This window comes from Anser cygnoides, chromosome 7 (assembly GCF_040182565.1).
Source record: "Anser cygnoides isolate HZ-2024a breed goose chromosome 7, Taihu_goose_T2T_genome, whole genome shotgun sequence".
Taxonomy (NCBI): domain Eukaryota; kingdom Metazoa; phylum Chordata; class Aves; order Anseriformes; family Anatidae; genus Anser; species Anser cygnoides.
This window is the reverse complement of record NC_089879.1, coordinates 6812796-6823167: the sequence shown is the minus strand read 5'-3', so window position 1 is coordinate 6823167 and position 10372 is coordinate 6812796.

Genomic DNA, 10372 nt, shown 5'->3' with positions numbered 1-10372 from the left:
GAACTACATGTAAATTTCACACTCAGCTTGCTAACTAGCTTTTCCTCTCATCTGGGAAATCAATTTTTAAGAGATTTATTTTATTTACATTTAATAATTGATTGTATTTGGTATACAGATAAGTGGTAACTGATAAATATATTGATATTGGAAATTCATTTACCATTTGTTCTACCTAGATGTTAGACCATTAGGCTGCATCATATTTTCTTAGTTTGAACTAATTTTAGAACCCTCCAAAAATTGAAAGGTTAGGGACATCTTTATGACCTGTAAATTTACATGTTTGTAAGGGATACATTTTAAAAGGGTAAGCTTCGTTTCATGACACGATTTGTATCTAAAAGTTGTGCTCCTAATTTGGTATCCACAATCCAATTTCTGGCACACACTTTGACAGAGGTAGTCCACACAAATGAAATAATATAATTTAAAAAGCTGAATTTCAGAATATTCACTGGTTTTCCCACAACAAATTCTGAATTCTCACGGGTTCTTCTATAAGAAAGGATCTGGAAAGAGCTCCTGCCTGGCATTCAGCAGTCCAGAAGCATTTGTATTCAAATGGTTGGTTTTGTTGCTGCTGCTGCTGTTGAAACAATGCGTACAGGGTCTTTTTATGTGGGGAAGGAAAGGAGGAGGGAGCACTGCCTAGTGACCAGCACCCAGGTCCCTACCTCAAACTTTGTGAAGGCTGATACTGTGTCCAAAACTTGCTTCAGTGTTGAATTCAGTGAGGAAAATTCTTGTGCCAGTTTTCTGTCTAACAAATATTCAAATCATCTGATTTACTGCCTTTTGGTTAGCTGATCTAACTTCCTTTCTCACTTAAATTCCCATCCTGGGGACTTGCCAACAATGACTATTATGAATGAAACAAGCCATGCCTCTGAAATTCCTATAGAACACCAAATTAGTCCAACACAGACGCTATGGTCTAAATATTTTGATGCTGTTACTGAAAATTACTTGAAGGAAGGCCTACTGCAATTAGTTATAACATCAAGTGTAATTTGAATGTTTCAGGATCTCTATGAATTGCCAGGTTCTAGGCAATTTTCTATATTTCTGTGTTCCTTGTGTTTACCTTCTGATGTTGGATATTTACAGATGATACTTTGAGTCCCAATCATTATAGGTTAGGTTCTCTAATAAGAATTGATATTTAATATGGTCAGATGTATTGTCTTTTGGCAACAGGAATATCAGGTTCCTGCTACAAGAATCTCTATATGGAAAAATAGACGGTCTGCTCAGCAGCTGATCACAGAAGCTCTGTGGGCTGGTTTTTCTATTGATACTGTGGAGTAATCAAAAATCAGTCTATAGCACTACGGTACTTTTAGTCCATGCTGTCCTGAGGTAGTCTCATGATGAGGTAGTCTCAAGCAAATTTGCTTGAGAATAGGAATCCTGTATTCTTTCAGAAAACCAGTCTGTGCTTCAGGTGCTACTTGTACTCCTTTGGGAAGTGTTTGGATGGTGTCTCAAAGTACCACCACCTTTGCAGTGTGCACCATACCCAGGACTTGTACATGGGACATAAAATATCCTCTAGGCTATAGAAGCCTGGATAGAAGAATTATCCACACCTTCTGTAACAGCACAGAAGGGGAACGTTCTGATAGTTTCTGGGTAAAAAATATTATGATCTACAGAACTTGGTATTGCTTTGGGTCTTTCTGGAACACTCTCTTAATGAGTAACTTTAACAACAGTAGTCAAATTTGTCAAATATCAGAAGAGCTAACACCCATGTAGCTGCCTGTTTCCCAGGGCAGGTTCCGAGACTGAAATTCTCTCCTTCAGTCTGGCTGGAGCATGGACTGTTGGACTTCATGACACGGTGGAAGCCTGAAGTGTTTTCTCAGACACATGCTGGAAGCCTTGATTAGCTAATCATAAGTAATCATATCCATGCTTATTTCCACAAAGTATATGCAAATGGTTTCCTAATACAGAAATAGAATTTGCTACAACATAATTTATGCATTATTAACTGATTCTTGTTTTTAGCAGTAAATGAGGACATCAAGAACTTTTCTTTAAGCATGGAAATATGCTACTTCTTATCCTTTTGAGACACTGTTTTGGAAATATGTTAAAAATGATCAAGAACTGAATTCTTGTTTAAACATAATAGGAAGGCCTTATTGTATTAGCAGATTACTGTCATTGTGTTAGTATACTATCTACCTTGTATTCATTTTTGCTAACATAATGAGAATTTTTTCTAGCATGATTATATTTTAATACAATAAAATAGTATTGGAAAGGAAAATTAATATGATTTTAAAAAGATATGTAAAGACAATAAAATAACCTGTTTTTTTCCCAAACTTTTAATTCATAGCTAACTTAAAAATACTTTTTATTAATCCTTTAAATAATTATATTCAAATGAGCATTTAAAGTCAGTTAAAAGGATTAAAGAGTTTTTTTTTCACATACTGTGCCATATAAGAACCAAATTAATTCTTGCTAAACAAACATTACAAGAACCATCGTAGAGAAAATTAATGGAAATCTCCAAAGAATGTTATCTAAGACAGTACATTAAAGTATATTAGTAAATATTCTATAGTATATATTCTAAGTAGCAATGATGTTTTGTAACATGAGCTTTCTTTACCTCATCGAACGTAAGACTTTAACCCACACAAGCCCTTGCCTGAGCCCTGATCGGAAGCCTGTTAAAGTTGGTGGAAAGATTTTCATTGGCTTCATTTAGTTTTGGAGTAGGCCAAGAGTGTGCAGCAAGAGAGCACAAAGAGCACAAATTGGCAGCACAGGCATTCAGTTGGTTCGTGCACTAGGCACTGTCGCTAGTCAGTCGATCTAAGGCCCAAGTCCTATCACATTCTCATTCCCATGGTCCCAAGGATACTAAGCAAAAAATGGAAAAGGATGTAACAAAGAGTACTATTCTGAAGGAAAATGAAGAAAAATGGGCTTGGATGATCTACGTTCAGTTATCATCCTAACCACAGTCTTCCTGTGAGAAACGAGCAAAATATTTTCAGCTTATTTCCTCAAAGATAGAATTTAAAATGCTTCCACAGCTTTCATCAGCCTTTCTCAGCAGTCATAACCTCTGAAGGTTTCAATCCCACTTGGACTGTTCAGGGCATTGACAGAGACTGTCTGCTGACTGAATTGGAAGGCCAAAACTGTCAGGCCTTCTTTTGATGGGCCCGCATTCATAACAGATGCTACCTTCCTCTCAGTTAGGGATATCTGCTCAAATCATGAAGACACCACAGCTTTCAGTCCTATAAATTGGGTGTATTAATTCCGAATGCTGCTGTTGAATACTATGACAGTCCAGGAACTGATTTGATAGCAGGTCAGATTTGGTTTTGAAAGCGGTGATACTGAAGCTGTGGATGGGGAACAGTGCACTGAACACAAGTGTTGTAGACGTACCTCCTAACCCTGAGCTGACTTGTTTGGGTACTTGTAGTGGCAGGGCAATGAGGGCCTGAATGTCCGCTCTTGTTCAGTTCCATAGCACTTCTTCATCTCCTTGGGACCTGATGGCTGCTTCCTGACCTGACTCCTGTGTTGCCACAACTACATGAGTTACTTTGAATATAGCATATGTTTCTATGCGAACCGCAGTCATGTATTCATCTACATATCTTCATCTACATATCATCTACAATGAAGATATCACCCTTATTTTAGGGTCTTCTCCTGTTATCGCACAAATCTCAGGGATCCAACCACATCAGTTCCAATTTTGTTGTAATGGACACGAGCTCTGTATACTGTACTGAAGTCCTGGACACATTTACTCTGCTCCATCAATAGAAGAGAAGCACTCTTCTGTCATATCACTAAAAGAAATATTTATAACCTGATTGTTTTTACCCAAGAAGAGTCAGAAAGCAGTTTGCTTGACTTCTTCAAGAGTTTTCCTTTGTGTATTAACTTAAACATGATTTAGAAGCGCAATAGTGAGACTTACAGCTAGGAGTTCCTTCATGTTGCACTCAGATATGGCATTGAAGCAAGTCACTTTACCTCTCCTTGTTCTGGTTTGTGGAACAAACAGCTCAGTTTTATTTACTTTTCAAGGCCATTGGTTCAAAATTAATTAGTTTTGTATTTGTACTTCAATAAAGGTCTATATAATTAAAAAGTATTATGAAAATCTTGATCTTTTTAGTTTTATTTTGCACTGATTTAACTTTGAAGGACTAGTTTTGCTACTCTGAAGAGTATTTGAAATCTGCTATTGTTTCCTTTATATAAAAACATCTGACTTTTCAAGCAAAAGTAACAAACCTATTTAGGTCGTATGCGTACCAATGCCCTCTACTGGTTTGAAGCACAATTGCTCAGCAGAGGGTATTGCTATTTTCCTTTATTGGGGAAACTGTAATGTTTAAATGAGTAATTTACGAGTTTCAGAGTAGCAAAATTGTGGTTGTGTATCCGGGCTGTCTGTGAGGTTCACGAAGCTGCACCATGGGCAAGCTGATGCCCAAGCGACTATAGCTGTGCTACCCAGGTAAGCTTCCTGTAGACTTCTGTTTGTTTCACAGGGTTTATTACTCTTCCCATGAATGTCAGGATTGTAGGTGGCTGTTTTGAGAGGGAGAGCACTTACCTGAAACTTGTTCAGTACAAAGCTGCTGTGCAGGCGTTCTGTCGGCAGCACAGCCTCTTCTCCGAAGAGCCTCTTGGCTCCTCAGCCGGGTTCAAGGCCTACCGAGAAGGCAACGGGCAGCTACGTTGCCAGGATCTGGCACGAATAACCCTTGAGGCTCAGGAGCTGCAGAGGTAATGAAGTGCCTTAAGGAAAAAGTCTGAACTATCAAGGGGTGGATCCACTCCCCCGTGCCACAAACCAGAGGCCACGTGTCTGAGGAATGTGTATCCAAAGATAATACTACCTTCAGAGAACTCTACTTACAGGTAAGTAACTCTTCTTTAAAGGAGGTATCTTTGTGTGGCAGACTGTTTATGGGAGCAATTTGAATTGAACTTTAAATGAAAAAGGCATATCTCTGTAAGTGGTAATAATTTTAGTCATCTCGCTGTGGCTAGGGGTTGTGGAATTCATTAGCACAGATTAACATATAAAGTGGGTGAGATATCTAATAGCAAACGTAGAGGTTTAGGGACCTTAATTCATCACTGAATGAACAGCGTGTACAGTATTAGGGACTATGAAATTTTTAATTTACACAAAGTGTCCAAGAATATAGGGAATAAATTTAAACCCAAAACAGATAATGGAGCTGTGCCCTGCCTAGCTGGCAAGTTGAATTGTTTTTACACTGAGTGAAGAAAGCTAATTATCCCAAGCACAAGGAGACTGCTAAAAATAATAAGATTATAAAGAATAATTTGCTGATATAATTACAACAAAATTGGGTACACACAATCGTCAGATACATGTATTGCTTGACCTGGGCGAGAAAGTGAAATAAATCCTTCCTCTATAGCCTTCGTAAATTTGTTTTTATCATCTCCAAGTGGTGTTTGCACAGGCAGCACAATTTGCATGTGTAATGTGGCTGTACAAATTGACAACAAGTAAATTATTCAAGGAAATAGGCTGGTCGTGGGTCTGAACTATCTCGCAAAGCCTATTCATTTTGAAGAATCACTGAGACGTGAAGCTCATACATCAACCATTTTCTGACAATCCTCAGACTTATTGTCTCCTAAAATGTCATTATGGCTATTATTTATGAAGCTAATTCATTTATTAATATATATTTAACTCTGACTTGTCATGCACCTTAGCAGGCATTCTGTGCACTGCATATTTTTGAATAGATGAAAGAGTTTTGCATGCTTTAATGATTACTGTAAGCTGCTATAGATTTATAGAATGCAGCTTTATTATCTACTTGCATTAATACCTTTTTGTAACTTTTTTTTTCCTTAAGGCCATCAAATATAAATAGCAAATGACATATCCAAAAGATTGTATAAAAAGAGATTTTCTTAGAGTTTGTTGAATATTAGAAAAAAATAAGGTAGCTAACTGTTAAGGCCTAATTCCTTTTTTAAGAATATCTAACAATTATGTTCAATTTTTGTGTATTTTGCTGAAAATATAGAATGAAATATATGAATGTAGACATTTATTATATTTTTGTGGACAAATGGCCATCTTTTGATTATACCAACAGGGGGAGTACCGTTTAGAGGTGGGGGGAACGTAGCAGATGGAAAACAGATCTATCCTTCTACAGCATACATAGAATATAGAGAATTTCCCTCATATAGAACAATCCTTAGGAAATGAATAGCACAGAGAGTATGTATGAAGAGGTTGCCTATGGTTCATGTATTTTTTCATCTTGATTCACTCATCTTTAGGGCATATTAAAAGACATAGGGATCACAATAACCATCCACAGTGTCAGGAAATTAAAAATTGCAGTCTGCTATAATAAACATATTTGGGGCAGACCTATATTTTATTACGCATACGGAATTCAGATTAAATTTAATAACAAATTGTAATTTAAATGCATAGTTATTAGGACTGTATGGACAATTTTACTTTTACTAGTGCTCATGATCACAATTTGAGATGACTGGCCAGTAGCCTAAGAACTGATTTAGAATTTATGAACTTCTGCTTCTGGTATGGATACCACCCACAGATTTGTTAAGCCATATAGTCTTGTTTCTTCAGTGTTTCCATCTGTAGGATGGGGATAAAAAGCTTGACATGTCTCCCAGTAGCATAAATAAATAATCCACTAGTGTAGAGGAACTTTCTGGTCAGAGCTGTTTGTTAGTATTAAAGTTAGTCATTGTCTTATTTTTCACCTACTCCCAGGACATGCTACATCCTAAAAGCCATGGAACTGTGGAATGGGCAGTCTATGAATAAGGACCAATCTCATACTGTGCCTGTACCTTAAAATCTCATAAACCAATGCTCTTCATAGTTCTCTAGAAAACTATTTCCCTTTAAGCAGAAGGAGAACACAAGAAGGTCCTCAATATTCAGAAGTCTTTTATGAAACTAAGAATTGCCAACTCCTTAGATAGCAGGGAGGTCTTTTCATGCTAATATAATGGTAAATACTAGAGATAATCCTGTTGAAAAACTCACTTATTATTTTGAATTCTGCAACTTTTTTTGAATGTTAATAAAGAACACAAAAGGACACATACGGGCAGCCTCAAGTGACAGAAATGAAGACACTGAGAAACCAACTCAATCTAAACAAGAGCAAAGAAACTTGATGTGGTTCTGAGTATGTGTGGTGAATAACTCAGGCTTTTGCATGTCTGAAAGTTGGTAAGAATAATAACATCCTGTGGTTTGGAAATAGAAGCTTATATTTTCAAAAGTCTGCTGTCTCTTCTGGTAGTTGCTATTTCAGGTGCCTGCCTTGAGACATCTTAGAAGGTAAACTGAGACTTGCAGAATTTCTGGATGTAAATTTGCCCAATGCTTACCCAGAATGTTTTAAAATCTACAAAATACATTATTGAGCTTGTGCAACTTAAATTTAAGCATCTTTTACCACTTGAAAAACTTTACAGTATAAAAACTGGTTGGTCTTTTGTTTTTTTTAAGAAAAATGATGATTTCAGTAAGACTTTCAGTCATCCCGTAATCAATGCCTTCATGGTTTTTAAACTTACTGGCCAATTTCAACCAAGAGAAGTAGATACGTGACCTCCCTGAATGTTTGTTGAATACAGCCAGTTAAATATAGAGACAGAAGTTAATGCTACTGCTGAATTAATTGTGTAAGACTGATTTCTAACATATTTCTTGTTAGTTTACAATTGATTAGACTATTTAGGTAGTCACGAAATCACATTAAAAATAAAATTAATCGTTTCCCAGTTATATATGAACATGTTAGAGACTTTCCAGATGCAGTTTTCACAGTTAAAACAGAATTTGAAGAAAAGATTGAGTGGATTGGTTAAAAAGAGCTTTTATTTTCCTCATCCAACAAGAGATTACAGACTTCTGCAAAGATACTGTATGGCACATCAAACTCTAGTTCGTGCCATTTCTGTGTACAGTGGTGGAACTACATGTTTATTTTATGAAGATCAAAATTATACCTGCCATATAAGATATTCATTCATCTTTATTCAGTAACCTGTAAAATTCAGAGTGTAGAGAGGGTGCAAATCTGCTTGATAGTTCTGGACAAAATTTTTCAGCTGTGATTTTCTGAGTGGCTCAGCTGTACAGCCGCAGAATGATGTGCGAGGAAAGTGCCCCATCAGACTGCCTGTGCAGCTCTTGCTGCTGCTGCTGCTGCTGACACTAATCCATATTCCACTTCTAAGTTGGCTGCTTCTCAGGGAAACGCTGCTACTTCAACATCTTTTGCTGCTGATCCTGCTTTACATTTTTTGAGCAACCCAGGAATTCTCCCTTCCTCCTTTATAGCCAGGGAAAGTAAACACAATTTATTGTTTCACAAAATAAAATTCCTGAACCATAACATCATTATGAATTCTAGCTGTAATGCCTTGTGCTGTGTTTAAGATGCCTTAGTGTATCCTGCAATAGTCTTTGTTGGGTTACTATGGTATCAGCCCATATGGAGAGCCTGAGTGACCAGCCTGAGATTCTTCCAAAATTCTGGGACTCGGCATACAACAGCCAACTCATTTCACCTTAGGCAGCATGTGAGGAATATGCCAAGTGATACCCAGAGGACTGCCCGTAGCTAGGTTCCTAATAATCCCCTAAAAGCTAAAATCAGTAAGGACACAGTGTGAGCAGTCACTGGATGCTGTAGATGCTTCAACCGGCCTACCTACACCTACCCCCAAATTGCTTTGCTTTTAACTATAACAAATGAGGATTTGGGAGAATACCTGAACTCTCCTAAAAACCCCACACTTAGTCATTGTGCAGCACCCTCCATTCTGATGTAGTCACCCAACCAAACGTTATCATGCATAATGCAGCTGAAGGACACTAACCATTCAAGATGCCATGGGAATGCAATAATAAGAACTGGATTGTAAACCCCAGTGTTCAGTCTTGAGCAATACCAAGTTAAACAATCTTCTTTGCCCCCTAGACAGATAACTAATACTTCACTTTTGTTTTAAGCATTTACACCATATTGGCAAGTGCTGATTATTTTAGTACAATGGTTGTAGTGGAAGTTGACATGCCCTGCTGTTGATTATTTTTGCAAAACACATTGGGATTCTTTGGGATAGCCTAGTCTGTGCAAAATGTAAAGTAATTGGTGTGTATATTTAGAGGGTTGAACGAGATTCATTATCATTAGATATCAGTGGGGCCGATTCTTCAAGCCTGTCTGTTTTGGTGCATGAATAAAAAACAGTCTGGTTTGCATCAGAACCTTAATGAACCTCAGAAAAACTGAAACTGGCTGTCCATTTAGGGCAAATGAAAATTTGCCATTTTTTTTTTCTCAAATTGAATCCAGCGCTGTAAATCATGAAGGCCAAAGAATGGATGCCTCTTTTGAGTTGCAGACAGCATTTGGCAAACTAAGTATTTTTTCTTAAGAATGCAAGCGATTTCTTCAACTGGCTGCTGCATTCTGCAGATGGTTGGATCAGCAGGAAGATCTGTGCAGCTGTGCTTATTTGGCAGACAGGTGTGTAATTGTATTTGGGAGTTAACCAGCAGCATCGGGAAAAGGAAGACTCAAGTACACACGTTAACCTTGCTGTTCACACTGCTTTTTCTGCACATCCAATGTCAAATTCTGTTTCGTATTGGAAAGCTTGATTTCTTCTCCTACAATCATTTCATGCACTCAGCTTGCACTCAACTTCTTACTCGTGAAAAAAAAAAAAATCTTAAGTTGTGTTTGTGAAGGTGTAGGGTAATAAATTAAGTCTTTTGGAAATAATGGAAGCATGGAGTAAATGGGTCATGAAGTGAGAAGAGCAGGATGAAAGTGTTACTAAGACACTGAACATCTATATAACATTTTTTTTTTTTTTAGGTTGGGTAGTGTCAGGTTTCTGTTTAAATGTGAAACAATCCATCTTTACCCAAAACTCAAATGAAACTCTCTGAGGTTGTGCAAAGAATTTCAGTTTTTTTTTCCTCCACTTTTTTTCATCATCTTTACCTCTTTTATACCTTTCCAGTTCCAGGCTGTGATGGGAAAAGCAAGACCAAAATAAATAAATAAATAAATAAATGCCAGGGCCGATTGTCAACAATTGACAGGGAAAAAAAAAAAATGAATGTAACCATTTCTTAGGGCTTTGCAAAACCTTTAATTCTCCATTTAAGTCACTGGTATTCATAATGAAGCTTATTTGTCGGAACACTGTATAGTTGTTTTGTACTTAAAATGAGAAAAATATAAACAAAATTGAATAGGAGAGAAAAAGCTAATTAGCTGTGCAAAAACCCATGCAT